Here is a 16,668-nt window from a genome sequence, read left to right as displayed (position 1 = left end):
TAAGTTATTTCCTTCTTTGGTGACCGGTGGACTATACTTGATCGGACTTTGCTGCCTTTACCTTGCATTGGACATTATTCCCTTAACATGGATCTATACACTGTAATGGCAAGATAGTTATGCCATAATTTATTATGCCATATTAATAAGTTATTAATATGACTAACCTATTAATAAAGTTAGCTGACAAGTGTCAGAAATTGACAACATGCCTATTCATTTCTTGCCCCAATCATTTTACCGTATGCTCATACTGCATACATTTTTAAAGATCTCACATAGCTTATAATACCTTGAATCTTTAAAAAAATAATGATGCTTTGCATAATTTCCTTAATGTCATATATAGCTGCAGCAAATCTTAACGGCATTAAAATAAGGTTATGCTTTGATTTTAAGGAATCAAATGAATTTTTTATGATACAGCAGACTATACAGAAGCTCAGATAGGTAGAGTTAGCAGCAGAGGTTGAGCAGCAAGTATGGAAAGCAAGGGTATGACCGGTAGAGGCGGGTTGTAGAGGTTTCAAAGCGCGATCGACCACGTCACTATTTGGGAAGCTAGGAATTTGCGGACAGAGTTTGCGTCAGGCTGTAAAGCAGAAGTCAGAGGCAGCAGAGCAAGGCATTATTTGCATTTGATGGATAAGAAATCATGTCAGTTGGGGAAGAAAGAAAATGTATAACATGCAGTACGTGCATTTCTTTGTTTGTGTAGACTGTGTAAGTGTGATATTTGTGGTGTTACGAGTTTAATGATGGGCTCGGATATGTGGAAGATAGGATGCAGATGTTTAGCATTTGTTAGAGTGAGTTAATCCAGTGCTTCTTAAACTATTTCAGTGTCATTCACCCTTGAGTCTATATCACAAAATTTCATTCACCCTCGAATGAATGAATGAATGAATCTCTTTATTGTCATTGCACATGGTACAACAAAATTTAAAAGTCAATCCCAGTGTGCGATTCACAAGAGCAATTTTAAATATATAAGAAAAGGTAAAAATATATACATATTAAAAAAAAAAATTAAAAAAAATTACAGATAAATAACAATAGCAGCTGAGGTAGAACCATTCAGTTGAATGTGAGTGTTATTTCTTATTTTGCATTGTTAAGTTCACGTATGGTTATAGGGTAGAAGCGACTAAATTTTCTTATGTTTTTTGGTAATTTTCGTCTTATTCTCCCTTGTGTATAATTTTATATATACAGGTGCACAACCTTTTATCCGAAAGCCTTGGGACCAGACACTTGTCGGATTTCGGAATTTTTCGGATTTCCGAATGGAAGATTTTTAGCGTAGATTAGGTAGGTAGCGCGGGCGGCTTGAAAAGTCTGGAGCGGCTGCCTCCTCCCCGGAGACCGGGGAATCATTGCATAAATGTTAGTCAGTTAGTTTGGAGGGATTTTATGTGGTGGGGGGGGTGAAGGGGGAAACTTTAATTCTTAGTCCCCTACCTGGTCGGAGAGGCAGGGAGCGGGCAATGCCTTACCGGGTCGCCGTGCAGTAAGCTACAGAGTGCTGTGGCCGCCGACTCCCAACATCGCGGAGCTGGGGGCTGCGGGCGTCCGGCCGCGGTTGGAGCTCCGACCCCGGCAACTCTACCCCTGGCTGCGCGGTGCTCCAAATCCAGCGCGGCCCGCGGCCGGACGCCCGCAGCCCCAGCGCCGCGATGTTGGGAGTCGGCGGCGTCACAGCGCTGGGATACCAGCGGGGAGCGGGCAATGCCTTACCAGGTCGCCGTGCGGTAAGCTCCGGAGCGCTGTGGCTGCCGACACACAACATGTCGGCGGCCACAGCGGTGCTGGGGCTGCGGGCGTCCGGCCGTGGGCCGCGCTGGATTTGGAGCGCCGCGCAGCCAGGGGTAGAGTTGCCGGGCTCGGAGCTACAACCGGCGCCGCCCGCGGCCGGACGCCCGCAGCCCCAGCTGGGAGTCGGCGGCCACAGCACTCCGGAGCTTACTGCACGGCGACCCGGTAAGGCATTGACCGCTGCCCGCCTCTCCGACCAGGTAGGGGACTAAGAATTAAAGTTTCCCCCTTCACATAAAAGCCCTCCAAACTAACTGACTAACATTTAAGCAATGATTTACAGATGTTTAAGTGTCTCCCCGGTCTCCGGGGTGGAGGCAGCCGCTACAGTAGTACAGACCTGGGTTGACCGTGGGTCGTTTCGGGTCAAGTTTGGCGCCAAACGCGAGCTTTGGTGTGCAGACGTCATCCTGGAAAAAATGGCCGGTTTTCGGAGTTTTCCGGTTTCCGGAACTCCGGATAAAAGGTTGTGCACCTGTAATCTATTTTACTTCGGAGTCACGTGAGTGACTACGTGAAGAACCCGCTTCCAACGCATGCGTGCCATATCGCTACACGCATTGCACGAGTCAACAGAACGGTGGAGGACATCCCCCAGTAACGGGAGAAGGAAAAAAGGACCAGCAAAAGGCAGGTAAGGACTCTGCATTTTTATTCACAGAAAAATGGACAGAGTGAAAAGGAAACGGTCTGCAAAAAAGCTGCCCGATAAACGCGTTGTAAACGTGGATGAACGGCAGAGACAGCAGCCGTCGGCTCTAGAGGCCTCGGTAGAGGAATCAGCGGTGCCAGAAATCATTCTGGCACCGACGAAACTTACTCACCGGCCGGGAGGCAAAGTTCAAACTAAAACGCACCATCTAGCAGAGCCCGACTTGGAGCAGCAGCGGGCGACCAGCCCGTATCAATATCGGACCAGGGCTGAACGGGTGCGGCAGACGGAACAAACCCGCTATGAGTGGCTGCATACGGAGCAGCCAGGAGAAACAGCTGACCGGGAACAGACGTGGACCGACAGTCAGGACCGGTGTGGCCAGCGGCGGGACGAGGAAAGCCCGCAAACCAGCACCCGTGAGTACCGGGAACGGGAACAGCTGGGATACAAAGAGCAGCACACTGCTGAAAGGCTGCAGGAATGGGAGCAGCCAAAAATAGCAAGTGCAGCTCACCGTCTAAAGGAGCTGCTGGAGGAGCTCCTTCACAGTGGCAGTCCCATGAATGTGGAGACTAGCCACAGTGGGCAGACAAGCCCCATATGGGTACCCCGTGAGGGACCCCCTGAAATCTCGACCTCTTCGGAGGAGAGTGGGCAGGACCCTGATGGGCCAGACCCTGATCACACAGCTTCCCATGATCCTGAATCTGCAGAAAAACATACACTGCTGGACATGGTGGCTGATTACTTCAAACCAAGTCAAACAGGGGCAGACTTGGATTCCAGGATGGCAGCCAGTATTAACTACATGTCTGGCCATCAACTCCAACAACAAATATTCACAGAGACACTGGCCAGACATCTGCCACCTGGTAACTGTGATGTATTACAAATCCCCAGTGTCAACCAATGCATTTGGAAGCATATGGGGAAGGAAATCAGGAACCATGATCTCAAAATCCAGAAAGCCTTAAAGGGGCTTACGGCAGGGATCACAGCTTACATCCGCACCCTGGACAAAACAGAGCAAACTAAAGGCCACCAAGACGCACTAGCCCTGTTCTGTAATGTACAATATGAGCTGAATAGCATGCGGAGGGCGGCTATTCAGCCAGCACGGGATCCTAAATATGCAACAATTTGCAAACAAAGAGCCGTTAAAACCCCAACCCTTTTGTTTGGGGAAGCCAAGACACTGGGGCTCATCAAAACCAGCGCAAAGGCTTATTTTGGATCACGGTACCAGCCACATGGAAGACCGAAAAGTGTGGCTTATATCAGTGGCAGTGCCAGAACCCAATATAACCCGCAGCAGCCTTCTTTTAGGGTATGGCCAGGGACGGCCACCCTGGAAGATGCGGAAGCCAAAACCTCCAGTACAACCACGAACACGAATAAAAACAAAACCCCCTTTTTCAAAACAAAGAAAATAATACAACCACCAGTAACCATGGAGGTAGGTGGGTGTGGTTCTTTTGTAAAAAAGGTCCCACGACGGTGGGAGGGAGGTTGCAATACTACAGTGACGAATGGTGTAAAATCACTACAGACCCGTATGTTCTAAGCAGTATTCAGGGTTATCTGATAGAATTTACTCATCCCAATAACCCCCTAGTACAACATACACCAGAAAGGCATTTCGTCCTTACAAAAACCGAACAATCTAAAGCCCACATGGAGCTACAACGATTGTATACAAAAGGTGTGATTGAGCATACTACTCATGAACAATTAAAATTTGTATCAAACATATTTATTAAAAATAAAAAAGATGGGGGTTGCAGGATTATCATTGACCTTTCAACCCTAAACACATTCGTTCAATATGTTCACTTTAAGATGGATACCTTTATCACTGCTAAAGAATTAGTATCAGCTGGTTTCTATATGACAAGCATTGACTTAAAAGATGCATACTATACAGTACCCATCAAAGGGGAACACAGACAGTAGTTAAGTGTAAATTGATACCAGAAACTAATATGGATTATCTAGGATTCACCATTAACACGGTCAATATGTTAGTAACTTTACCAATAAATAAAGCCGCAGCCCTACAGGAGGATTGCAGCGAGCTTCTTAACACCAACAGACCCTCCATTAGACGGGTAGGCCGGATAATTGGGAAGATTGTGGCTACATTCCCGGCCACACATTTTGGGCCATTACATTATCAAAATTTGCAAAGAGCAAAAATTAGAGCACTCAAATTTAACAAAGGTCATTTTGATAGACCTATGGAGTTGCCTACGGAAGCTATAATTGAACTACAGTGGTGGGAACATAGCATTAGGTATTGCTCAAACCCCATCATTATTGACAACTCATCTATGGTATTACAAAATGGTGTATCCAAAGAAACATTTGGATATCGGCAACATAAAGGTAAGCTAAATTCAGTGGCAGACACCAGGTCACGCAAATTTAATGAAAACACGGAATGGATGTTAAATAAAATGTATTTGCTGAAATTACAGCAAAATATGGTAGACCAGATATTGATATTTTTGCGTCCAGGTTGAATCACCAATTACCAAGGTATGTGTCCTGGGAACCAGACCCTGGGGCAGAAGCTACAGATGCTTTCTCACTGCATTGGGGGAAATGGCGTTTTTTATGCTTTTCCCCCATTCTGCATCATCAATCGGGTACAAAGGAAAATTCAACAATATTCGGCATCTGGGATTCTCATAGTACCTGATTGGCCTACTCAACCGTGGTATTCGGTCATACAGGGGATGGTGTTAGAACCATGTTCCATTATTGGACATAGCCCGAATTTATTAATTCATCCAGTAACTGGAGGGGGGCAGTCACCCATGCCATAAGACTATGGATTTGTTGATTTGTAGAGTCTGAAAGACCGACTACACGGCATGGGGTTGTCAGACAGGACGATGAATCTCATCACATCCGCACAAAGACTGTCATCACGGAAGCAGTACCTCGGACACATCAAGAAATGGGGCATATACTGCTTTGACAACAACCTAGACCAAAGGGCCAAGAATATTCTGGCCGTATTGGAATTCTTAACAAATCTCCATTATGATAAACGATTGGGCTACAGTGCCATCAATAGTGCCAGAAGTGCACTCTCCAATTACCTATCACAAGGAACGGAGCGGCACACGGTGGGAACGCACCCCCTGGTAACAAAACTTATGAGGGGCATATTCAATGCAAATCCCCCTAAAACCAGGTACTCCAAAATCTGGGATGTGGGTGTCGTTTTAAACATGCTGAGGAGCTGGTAGCCCATAAACAGCATTATCACTGCAGAAACTGACCATGAAGATGGTTATGCTCATGGCGTTAGTTACTGCACAACGAGTCCAGTCATTAAGCAAACTGAGCCTGGACTCCTTGATCATCTCACGAGAGAAACTGGTGTTTGTCATACATGAGTTAATAAAACAAACAGACCAGGTTCATCGGGTCAAGTGATTGAATTTATGGCATATCCATATGACGAACGTCTGTGTATAGCAAGACATATCCAATTATACATGGAATATACTAAGAGCATTCGAGGTCAGGAAATGGCTTTGTTAATTTCTTACAAGAAACCGCACAAAAGGGTCACGACCCAAACTATCTCAAGGTGGCTCAAATGTGTCCTAAAGATGGCAGGAATAAACACTAATGGTTTTAAATCTCATTCCACCAGGGCTGCAGCAAAATCCGCAGCAAAAATTCTGAGGTACCCACGGACCAAATCCTCAGAATAGCAGGATGGTCATCCGAAAGGACTTTCCAAAGGTTTTATAATAAACCAGTTTTTTGGAGCCATCATCATTTTCGGAAAGCATTTTACGTTCAATATTATAATTTGCCCGAAGGGTTACAGGGCTATGATTTCAATTAATAAATGTATTTTCTCGTTATATCACACAAGTCTTTGTATAAGTGTGTCTAAAATTGCTAATGATACTCTCTCCCGATACCCAAGGCAGTTGTGAAGCATGGACTCGTTCCACGGCATGAGGTCACAGAGCTTTGAAATCTTCACGTAGTCACTCACGTGACTCCGAAGTAAAATAGTAAGATTAAACGAGAACTTACCAGTTTGAAGTTTGATCTGTATTTTATGAGGAGGAACGTTGAGGGAATACGTGCCCTCCGCTCCCACCCTCCTATGATCATATCAAAACTGGTATCTCTTTGATAATCTTACTATGTTAGGTCATTATAGTTTCTGTGACCTCACACCGCTGCTTTGAAGAATGGCACGCATGCGTTGGAAGCGGGTTCTTCACGTATTCCCTCAACGTTCCTCCTCATAAAATACAGATCAAACTTCAAACTGGTAAGTTCTCGTTTAATCTTACTATTTTGTCACATGAGCAAAAAACATAAATCAACATTTCTTAAATGTTTTTTTATTCATTTTTTGAACATCCTAAAAATATGCAAAGAAAACTAGGAGTGAAAAAAAAGTTTAATTGCCATTGGAGTTGGAAAATCATTCTATTAGAATGATAAAAAAAAATTCCAACGTCTGAACACTGGGCTCCAGCCCCATCCTACCCTTTTGGTCATTGATTACTGCAGTTGTTTTTCTTGGAAAACTAGCTCAAAAAACCATGGTCTTCCATAAAAGGTTATATTACTGTAAATTTGGGAAATATCCTGCTACTTTGAAATTAGAAAACCATATGTAGAGAGAAAAAAACATATCAAATTTCCAGCTCCACTGCCATGAAAACCAATAAGAGCTTACTAACCACTTTAATGGCAATGCCTTTTTAAGTTTTGAAAAAAATATAGAAATGTCTGAATAAATTAAGTCATTCACCTTTCATTCACCCCAAAATAATTTCATTCACCCTTGGGTGAACCATTCACCAGTTTAAGAAGCACTGAGTTAATTATCTGCAGTTTCCTTTATTTAGTAGATACTGGTGGCATACAGTGGCTTGCAAAAGTTTTCATCCCCCTTGAACTTTTCCACATTTTGTCACATTACAACCACAAACGTAAATGTATTTAATTGGGATTTTATGTGATAGACCAACACAAAGTGGTGCATTATTGTGAAGTGGAAGGATAATGATACATGGTTTTCAAATTTTTTTACAAATAAAAAACTGAAAAGTGTGGCGTGCAAAAGTATTCAGCCCCCCTGAGTCAATACTTTGTAGAACCACCTTTCGCTACAATTACAGCTGCAAGTCTTTTGGGGTATGTCCATTCTTCTTTGCAAAATAGCTCAAGATCAGTCAGATTGGATGGAGAGCATCTGTGAACAGCAATTTTCAAGTCTTGCCAGAGATTCTCAATTGGATTTAGGTCTGGACTTTAACTGGGCCATTCTAACACATGAATATGCTTTGATCTAAACCATTCCATTGTAGCTCTGGCTGTATGTTTAGGGTCGTTGTCCTGCTGGAAGGTGAATCTCCGCCCCAGTCTCGTCTTTTGCAGACTCTAACAGGTTTTCTTCCAAGATTGCCCTGTATTTGGCTCCATCCATCTTCCCATCAACTCTGACCAGCTTCCCTGTCCCTGCTGAAGAAAAGCATCCCCACAGCATTATGCTGCCACCACCATGTTTCACAGTGGGGATGCTGTGTTCAGGGTGATGTGCAGTGTTAGTTTTCCGCCACACATAGCGTTTTGCATTTAGGTCAAAAACTTCAATTTTGGTCTCATCTGACCAGAGCACCTTCCTCCACATGTTTGCTGTGTGCCCCACATGGCTTGTGGCAAACTGCAAACGGGACTTCTTATGGCTTTTTTTCAACAATGGCTTTCTTCTTGCCACTCTTCCATAAATGCCCGATTTGTGGAGTGCACGACTAATAGTTGTCCTGTGGACAGATTCTCCCACCTGAGCTGTGGATCTCTGCAGCTCCTCCAGAGTTACCATGGGCCTCTTGGCTGCTTCTCTGATCAATGCTCTCCTTGCCCGGCCTGTCAGTTTAGGTGGACGGCCATGTCTTGGTAGGTTTGCAGTTGTGCCATACTCTTTCCATTTTCGGATGATGGATTGAACAGTGCTCCGTGAGATGTTCAAAGCTTGGGATATTTTTTTATAACCTAACCATGCTTTAAACTTCTCCACAACTTTATCCCTGACCTGTCTGGTGTGTTCCTTGGGCTTCATGATGCTGTTTGTTCACTAATGTTCTCTAACAAACCTCTGAGGCTTTCACAGAACAGCTGTATATATACTGAGATTAGATTACACACAAGTGGACTCTATTTACTAATTAGGTGACTTCTGAAGGCAATTGGTTGCATTGGATTTTATTTAGGGGCATCAGAGTAAAGGGGGCTGAATACCTTTGCACGCCACACTTTTCAGTTTTTTATTTGTAAAAAAATTTGAAAACCATGTATAATTTTCCTTCCACTTAACAATTATGCGCCACTTTATGTTGGTCTATCACATAAAATCCCAATAAAATACATTTACGTTTGTGGTTGTAACGTGACAAAATGTGGAAAAGTTCAAGGGGTATGAATACTTTTGCAAGCCACTGTAGGTGGTGAGAGCAAGTATTGAGTGCGTTGTTCTGGGTTGCCAGAATTAACTGTTGAGCCGTCCCGAGGTACCGTGGGCCTAACTCAACAAAACACCAGTGAAGGGAAGTGCCCACTTGATAACCCCAATGATATACTAGCATCTACATGACCAGTTATTTTTTTATAAGTTTGTTAACATGTAGATAGTTTACAGCACAAGTACTTTGTGCTTTAATTGTAATTTACAGAGTACAGGATTTGTTACTAGCTTAATGTTCTGTGATAAATGAAGATAAAGATAAAAAATAACTGTTTATATCAATTATATATTAAAGAATATTAAGATTAAATAATGCAAATGTTCACAGTGTAACATATTGAGACTTTTTTTGTGTTTTCTTGTTTTAGGCATCGACCCATTAAAAATATATGATTTTAACAAATGCATGTAACAAGAAGGATTCAGCCCATTCATGAGGGAACATTGGCTATAAACATATCCCAGATTCATGGAAAATAATCACAATAGAAACATGCTAATGGAATAACCCAATGCAGAAGGCCATTCACACCAAGCCCACCAACAACTGCTGGTGTTGCCCTCAGAAACAGCAAATTACTACAGTTGCTGGAAATGTCAAATAAAAGCCAGAAAAGCTGGAAGCACTCAGTCGGTCAGTCGGACTCTGTGGTCAGAATAATAAAGCTAAGGTTTGTTTATAGGTTTAGTTTAGTTTTTAGAGATGCAGTGCAGAAATAGGCCCTTCGGCCCACTGAGTCTACATCGAACATCAATCCCAGTGCATTAACACTATACTACGCACACCAGCAACAATTTACACTTATGCCAGGCCAATTATCCACCAAACCTGTACGTCTTTGGAGTGTGGGAGGAAACCACAGTGAGAACATACAAACTCCGTACAAACAGCAGCCACAGTCGTGATCGAACCCGGGTCTCCGGTGCTGCAAGCGCTGTAAGGCAGCTACTCTACCGTTATGCGACCATGCAACCCTAAGAGTCATTAACCTTTCATCAGAACTGAGAAAAGCTGGAGGTCTGAATAATTATAAGATGAACTGTAGACCATAGGGCAGCATGTTGATACAGCCAATGGAGCTGCTGTTTCACCAGATAAATTGGTTTCATCTTGACTCGTGAGCAGTCTTTGTGGTATTTGCAAATTCCCCTGTGCCCATGTGGGTTTCCTCTGGATGCTTTGGTTTCCTCCCATATTCCCAAGGTTTTTAAGGTTAATCAGCCTCTATAAATTCCCCCCAGTGAGTGAAGAACAGATGGAAATGTGGGATGCCATGGAAATGGTGTGTACGGGTGATCGATGGTTACTGCAGGCTCAGTGGACCGAAGGGCCTGTTGCTGTGCTGCATCATTCAATCGGTGGACGGGGAGCTAAGGAAGCAAATTGTTTGGTCAGTGACAAGGTGCAGATCAGTTTCAGTTTAGTTTATTGTCACGTGTACTGAGGTTTTTATTGCGTGCTAACCAGTCAGCAGAAAGACAATACATGATTACAATCAATCCATTTACAGTATACAGATACATGATAAGGGAATAACATTTAGTGCAAGGTAAAGCTAGCAAAGTCCATTCAAGGATGGTCCGAGGGACATCAGAGGTAGGTAGTAGTTCAGCACTGCTCTCTGGTCAAAAATGGCAGTGGCTCTGGATGAAAGAAGTCACAAAGGCTTGTGAATAGCAAGTGATAGATCACTTAAAATTCACAAGTCTTAACCAGCCATTTTATTCTCAGCATTTTTATTCTCTCTTCTTAGCTAGTAATTTTGCTTTTCATTTTCTCAGGAGGTGCAAGTAGCTGGAGACTAATGTATTGTGGTCGAGGAGAGAGAACAAGAATCTGAATCTGAAGAAGTGTCTCGACCAAAAACATCACCTATTTCTTCTCTCCAGAGATGCTGCCTGTCCTACTGAGTTACTCCAACTTTTTTGTGTCTATCTTCGGTGTGAACCAGCATCTGCATTTCCTTCCTGCACAAGAATCTGAGATTCCGGGCTGTGTTGGCAGATTTGCTCTTTTTTTTATTTCAATATCGAGCCTGTAGAGCTGTAATGTGCCTATTAGTGTGCAAAGAGGAACTGCTCCTCGAGTATACATCGAGTTTTGTTAACAGTGGTGAGATGGAGAATTAAAGGGACAGGCAACCACAAAGTTGCCCTCGCAGACTGAAGGGAGATAAACTGGTCACATCTGTGTTTGCTTTGCTAAATATAGAGGATATCACAATGGGATATCTACTGCTGCACCACCGTGATCGCCCAGAGAATGAAAGAAAGAGTATGTAAAAAGCCCCTTTGACCCACTGAGTCCATGCTGACCATTGATCTAGTTCTGTGTTATTCCGCTTTCTCCTTCATTCCCTGTGTACGAGAGGCAATATATAGTGACCAATGAACCTACAAATCTGCACATCTTTGGGATCTCGGAGGAATCCGGCGCACCCAGAGGAACCCCACGCAGTCACAGGAAGAATGTGCAATCTCCACACAGACAGCACCCGAGGTCTGGATCGAACCAAGACATCTGAGGGAACGAGGCAGCAGCTTGACCAGCTGTGCCATTGTATTACCCTTGCACTACTGTGCCACCCTTAAAAATATATATATAAAATATAATTTTTTGGAGCAGAAGCAAAAGAGATGGTTGGCAGTAGATCTCCTCCGAGGCTACATTATTTGTTGGAATCTTTGCTTCAATATTGTTTTCCAGGTTACTGACTCTTACTTGAAGGCGGCTTCTATCCAGCGTTGGATATTTCCAAGGATGCATTGTTGACATTCAAGAATGTACAATGCCTCCACATAATCCACGAGCAAAATCTGTGGAGTTGTACCTCTGTTGTAATCGTGGCTGCAAGATTTGTTCATACAAAACTCACAGGTGATGATTTTCCTTTCAGATTTGCAGTACTGTTAAAGGTTGGGCATGAATTTGTTTTGATGGAGCATAAAATAGAGAAGATTTCCACGATGAAAATAGTTCCCTTCAAATGTCTGCATTTGCTGAACTGTACCCATCATTTGTCAAAGGACAGTGGCTCTGCAGAGTTTAGGTTTCCTGGTCTTACAGTACATTCCCAATGCTCTGTGAAGAGTGGACTGAGACCTGTGCACAGTCAACTGTCGAAAGGTCAGAAAAAAGGTTGTCTCTGATACGCAGTGAGCCAAAAGATCCGCTGCCTGAAAATAATGTTTAATGCATTTTATTTTGCAATCCGATCATACCTGAAAAGATTATTTTAGCTCCCAAGAGTAAAACTGGGAAGAGGTGCTTGTAAGATTAAGTTGACAGAAGCTCTCTGCTCTGCAGGGAAGAAGACCTGATGAAGTACCTTTATGCGGCTTTTTCACGGGGCGACTTGACGCAAGATGTAACCAGAGTGAAGTGGTCGTGGTCTAGCACGATATCACACGATATAACGGGGGGTAGATAAAGAGTTCCCACGGGTCCTCGGCATTTCTGTTATTTGTGCGAGTAACTTGTTCGTCTCCCGAGCTTTCCCGTTAAATCTTGAATGAACATTGTGAAGTGTTGTTAAATCATCACGTGGCACAAATGATGTCACTTTTTTTTCACACACTATAAATATCCTCCCTTGGTTGAATTGGCTCATTTGGAGACATGTTTTACTGTGTATGTGGGAGACACAGATGGACTGAGCACAGTACCTCGGTCTTACTGTGTGTGGGAGAGGGGGAGAAAGAGACGTACACTCACAGAGGCAGAGTCTCTCAGCCTGTGTAAGAGGGAGAGAGAGAGAGAGGCCCACACAAGGCGGATGTGAAATCTCACCTGCCTGTTTCAGTGACAGACACCCGCCGCCAGTAAATGAAGACACCCCCATCTGTCTCCCCCTCCTCTCCCTCGACTCCCCCACCTTTCCCTCCCAACTCCAGTCCCGTCCCGACCCCCTGGGAAACTGAATAGAGCAACAATCAACTGCTGCCTGTGCGCTGATATGACAATAAAGGCTACTTTACTTTACTTTACTGAGTTAAAGAGTTCCCACGGTAGACTGTAAAACTGGGACCCTGGTTCTGGACTCCCCCAACATCGGGAACATTCTTCCTGCATCTAGCCTGTCCAATCCCGTAGATACTGATTAGACCGGTATCTATTTATTTACTTTATTAATGATTTCAATTAAATATTGGGAACATCAGGCCGCAAACGTTATTTCTTGAGTGTTAGTGCTGGACTTTGACTCAACCTTCCTAGTTAGCCGGCACCTGAGACTGAGCCAAGCAATGTCCAGACCTGACTTCAACACAAAGTGATGGAGGAACTCAAAGGGTCAGGCTCGTCCAACGCTCTGTGTTTTGCTCGTGATTCCTACATCTGCAGTTCCTCGTGTCTACAGACCAGAGTTGCCACTTGACTCCGAGATGACCATCACAGAGCATACGGAAGATAGACACGAAATGCTGGAGTAACACAGCGGGACGGGCAGCATCTCTGGAGAGAAGGAATGTGTGACGTTTCGGTTCGAGACCTTTCTTCAGAGTCTCGTCCCGAAACGTCACCCATTCCTTTTATCCAGATGCTGCCCGTCCAGTATTTTATGTCTGTCTCCAGTATTACTGTGTCTATCATCGGCGCAAACCAACATCTACAGTTCTTTCCGACACATTAGAGGATACCGTCTCGCCATCACTCGGATTACCCGCTTCATTTCCATAACGTTGCCACCTCTCTTTACTTTGCTTACTGAAGCCTGATCCTTGTCACACCCAGTACTCTATCGCCCAGCCTCTCATCTTTCAATCAGGTTCGGCCAGGAAGGAACTGCAGATGCTGGATTAAAACGAAGATAGACACAACATGTAGCTCAGCGGGACAGGCAGCATATCAGAAGGGTCTCGACCCGAAATGTCACCCATTCCTTCTCCCCTGAGATGCTGCCTGTTGCGCTGAGTTCCTCCATTTTGTGGCTACCTTGGGTTTATCCAGGATCTCCCCGTTGATGTCCTAACTCGCTTTGGTTTGTTATTATTGTCTCATATCGAGAACCAGCAGATACAGGTTTAGGTTCGGGGGGAATGATTTAATGAGAGCCTAAGGGGTAACTATTTTACGCAAAGGGTGGTGGGTGTATGGAATGAGCTATCCGTTAAGGTAGTTGAGGCAGGTACTGTCGCAATGTTTAAGACGCATTAGACTGAAGCATGGATAGGATAGGTTTAGATGGTTATGGGCCAAATGCGGCCAAGTGGGACTAGTGTAGATGGGACATATTGGTCGGTGTGGGCAAGTTGGGTCGAAGGGCCTGTTTCTACGTTGTATGATTCTATGCAGGGAATAAACTTTTGTTTGCGTGCTATACAATCATATCAGATAATGCTATACATGAATATAACCAAGCCACGTACAGTCTGAAGAAGGGCTTCACCCGAAACGTCACCCGTTCCTTCTCTTTAGAGATGCTGCCTGTCCCGTTGAGTTACTCCAGCATTTTGAACCGTCGAGTTACTCCAGCATTCTCTTTAAACCGGCATCTGCTGTTCCCTCCGACACATGCACAAGAACACCAGGTAGAGCGAAGAGGAAAATACCAGAGTTCCGAATATATGTTTTCAGGACAGTTCCAGGGGGAAAAAGTCCAATGTCCGCATTGAGGTAGGTTGGTAGGTCGGGTCAGTGCCCAAACGAATGGAAGGAAGAACCGTTCTGAAGCCGGATAAGAATAGGTGGTCGGCGCGGACTCGGTGGGCCGAAAGGCCTGTTTCCGTGCTATATCTCTAAAATCTGAAGTTAGGTAATGTCTAAAGGAACTGCAGATGCTGGTTAATACGCACAAAAGGACACAAAATGTTGGTGTAACTCAGCAGGTAAGTCAGATCTGGGAAAAAAAACATAAAAAGCTGGAGTAAGTCAGCGGGTCAGGCAGCATCTCTGGAGAAAAAGAATAGGTGGCGATTAGAATCGGAACCCTTCTTCAGACATCCTAATCGGAATTGAGTCTGAAGATGTGTCTCGTCCCGAAACATCAGCTATTTTTCTCCAGAGATGCTGCTTGACTCGCTGAGTTACTCCAGCTTTTTGTGTCTGTCTTCGGTTTAAACAGCATGTGCAGTTCACTCCTTACACGGGTCTCTGGAGAACATTGATTGGTAGTGTTCCGGACCCTGCTTCGGAAAGGCATCGATCGCTAGTCGGCGAGGACTCCGAGCTGTATCTCTCAAAGAAGTACATGTGAAAAATTTCTCACGGACCATAAAAATGCGGGACTTTTCAGTAAAGTCCCTTTTAAAGTCCCTTTTAAAGATTATAGTTATTTTCTTGAATCTCATTAACATAACTCATGAATAAGTTGATGTCCATATGCGGATGCAAATCTTTATTTTTTAAATTCAATCCCACAGAAGACAATTTTTACTCACCTTCTGTCCCCTCTGTCCAACTTCCGGGTTCACCGTTCGCAGGAGTTCCCACGGTAACCGCAAGAGTTATTACGGATATCGCACGGATATCGCACTGGCCACTACGTTCATATAATGTTGCAATGCTCAACCACAAGTGTACAAGTCACTCTTGGAGAAATTCAAACTTGCTTGAATTTTCTCCCGAGTCACCAAGTTACACGATTACCTGCCGTTAGCGCTACGGTGGTCCACGGTGGTCCACGAATGCCGTACTGTTATCGCACGATGATAAACTCTGGTTAACTCTTGCGTCAAGTCGCCCCGTGAAAAAGCCGCTTAAGAAATAGGTTGAATTGGATGCATGAGGATGATGGATGAATTCAGAAGGATCAGAAAAACCAAACGATCATAAAGGGAATTTGTGAGAATTTCTTTGCACAGAATGATAAGAACGTGAGATTCAAAGCCAAGTGGAGGGATTAAAGAAAAAGACTGATGCATTTAAAGTGAGACTTATGTGAAGAAAAAAAACAACATAATAACAACTGGCAGAGTGAGAAGAGACATAGAAACAAAGAACATAGAAACAAAGAACATAGAAACAAAGAACATAGAAAAATAGGTGTAAGGGTTGGCCATTCGGCCCTTCGAGCCAGCAGGACCATTCAATATGATCATGGCTGATGAAGGCAATTCTGGATTTAGTGTTATGTAATGAACCAGATTTGATAAAGGAAGTTGAGGTTAATGAACCATTAGGAGGTAGTGACCATAATACGGTCAGGTTTCATCTACAATTGGAGAGGGAGAAGGGTAGATCGGAGGTGTCAGTGTTCAACTTTGGCCATGAGTGAGGAGCTGGCCAAAGTTGACTGGAAAGATACACTAGCAGGGATGACAGTGGAACAACAATGTAAGGTATTTCTAGGAATAATACAGAAGGTGCAGGATCAGTTCATTCCTAGGAGGAAGAAAGATTCCAAGGGGAGTAAGGGGCGACCGTGGCTGACAAGGGACGTCAGGGACAGTATTAAAATAAAAGAGAAGAAGTACAATGTAGCAAAGATGAGCGGGAAGCAAGAGGACTGGGTAATGTTTATAGAGCAACAGAAGGTAACTAAAAGTACAATACAGGGGGAAAAGATGAGGTGCGAAGGTAAGCTAGCCAAGAATATAAAGGAGGATAGTAAAAGACTGTTTTGGTATGTGAAGAGGACAAAATTAGTTAAGACCAAATTTGGACCCTTGAAGACCGAAAAAATATGAATTTATTATGGGGAACAAGGAAATGGCAGATGAGTTGAACAGGTACTTTGGATCTGTCTTC

Source organism: Amblyraja radiata, chromosome 4, assembly GCF_010909765.2.
Source record: "Amblyraja radiata isolate CabotCenter1 chromosome 4, sAmbRad1.1.pri, whole genome shotgun sequence".
Taxonomy (NCBI): domain Eukaryota; kingdom Metazoa; phylum Chordata; class Chondrichthyes; order Rajiformes; family Rajidae; genus Amblyraja; species Amblyraja radiata.
Note: the sequence above shows the minus strand (reverse complement) of the source record.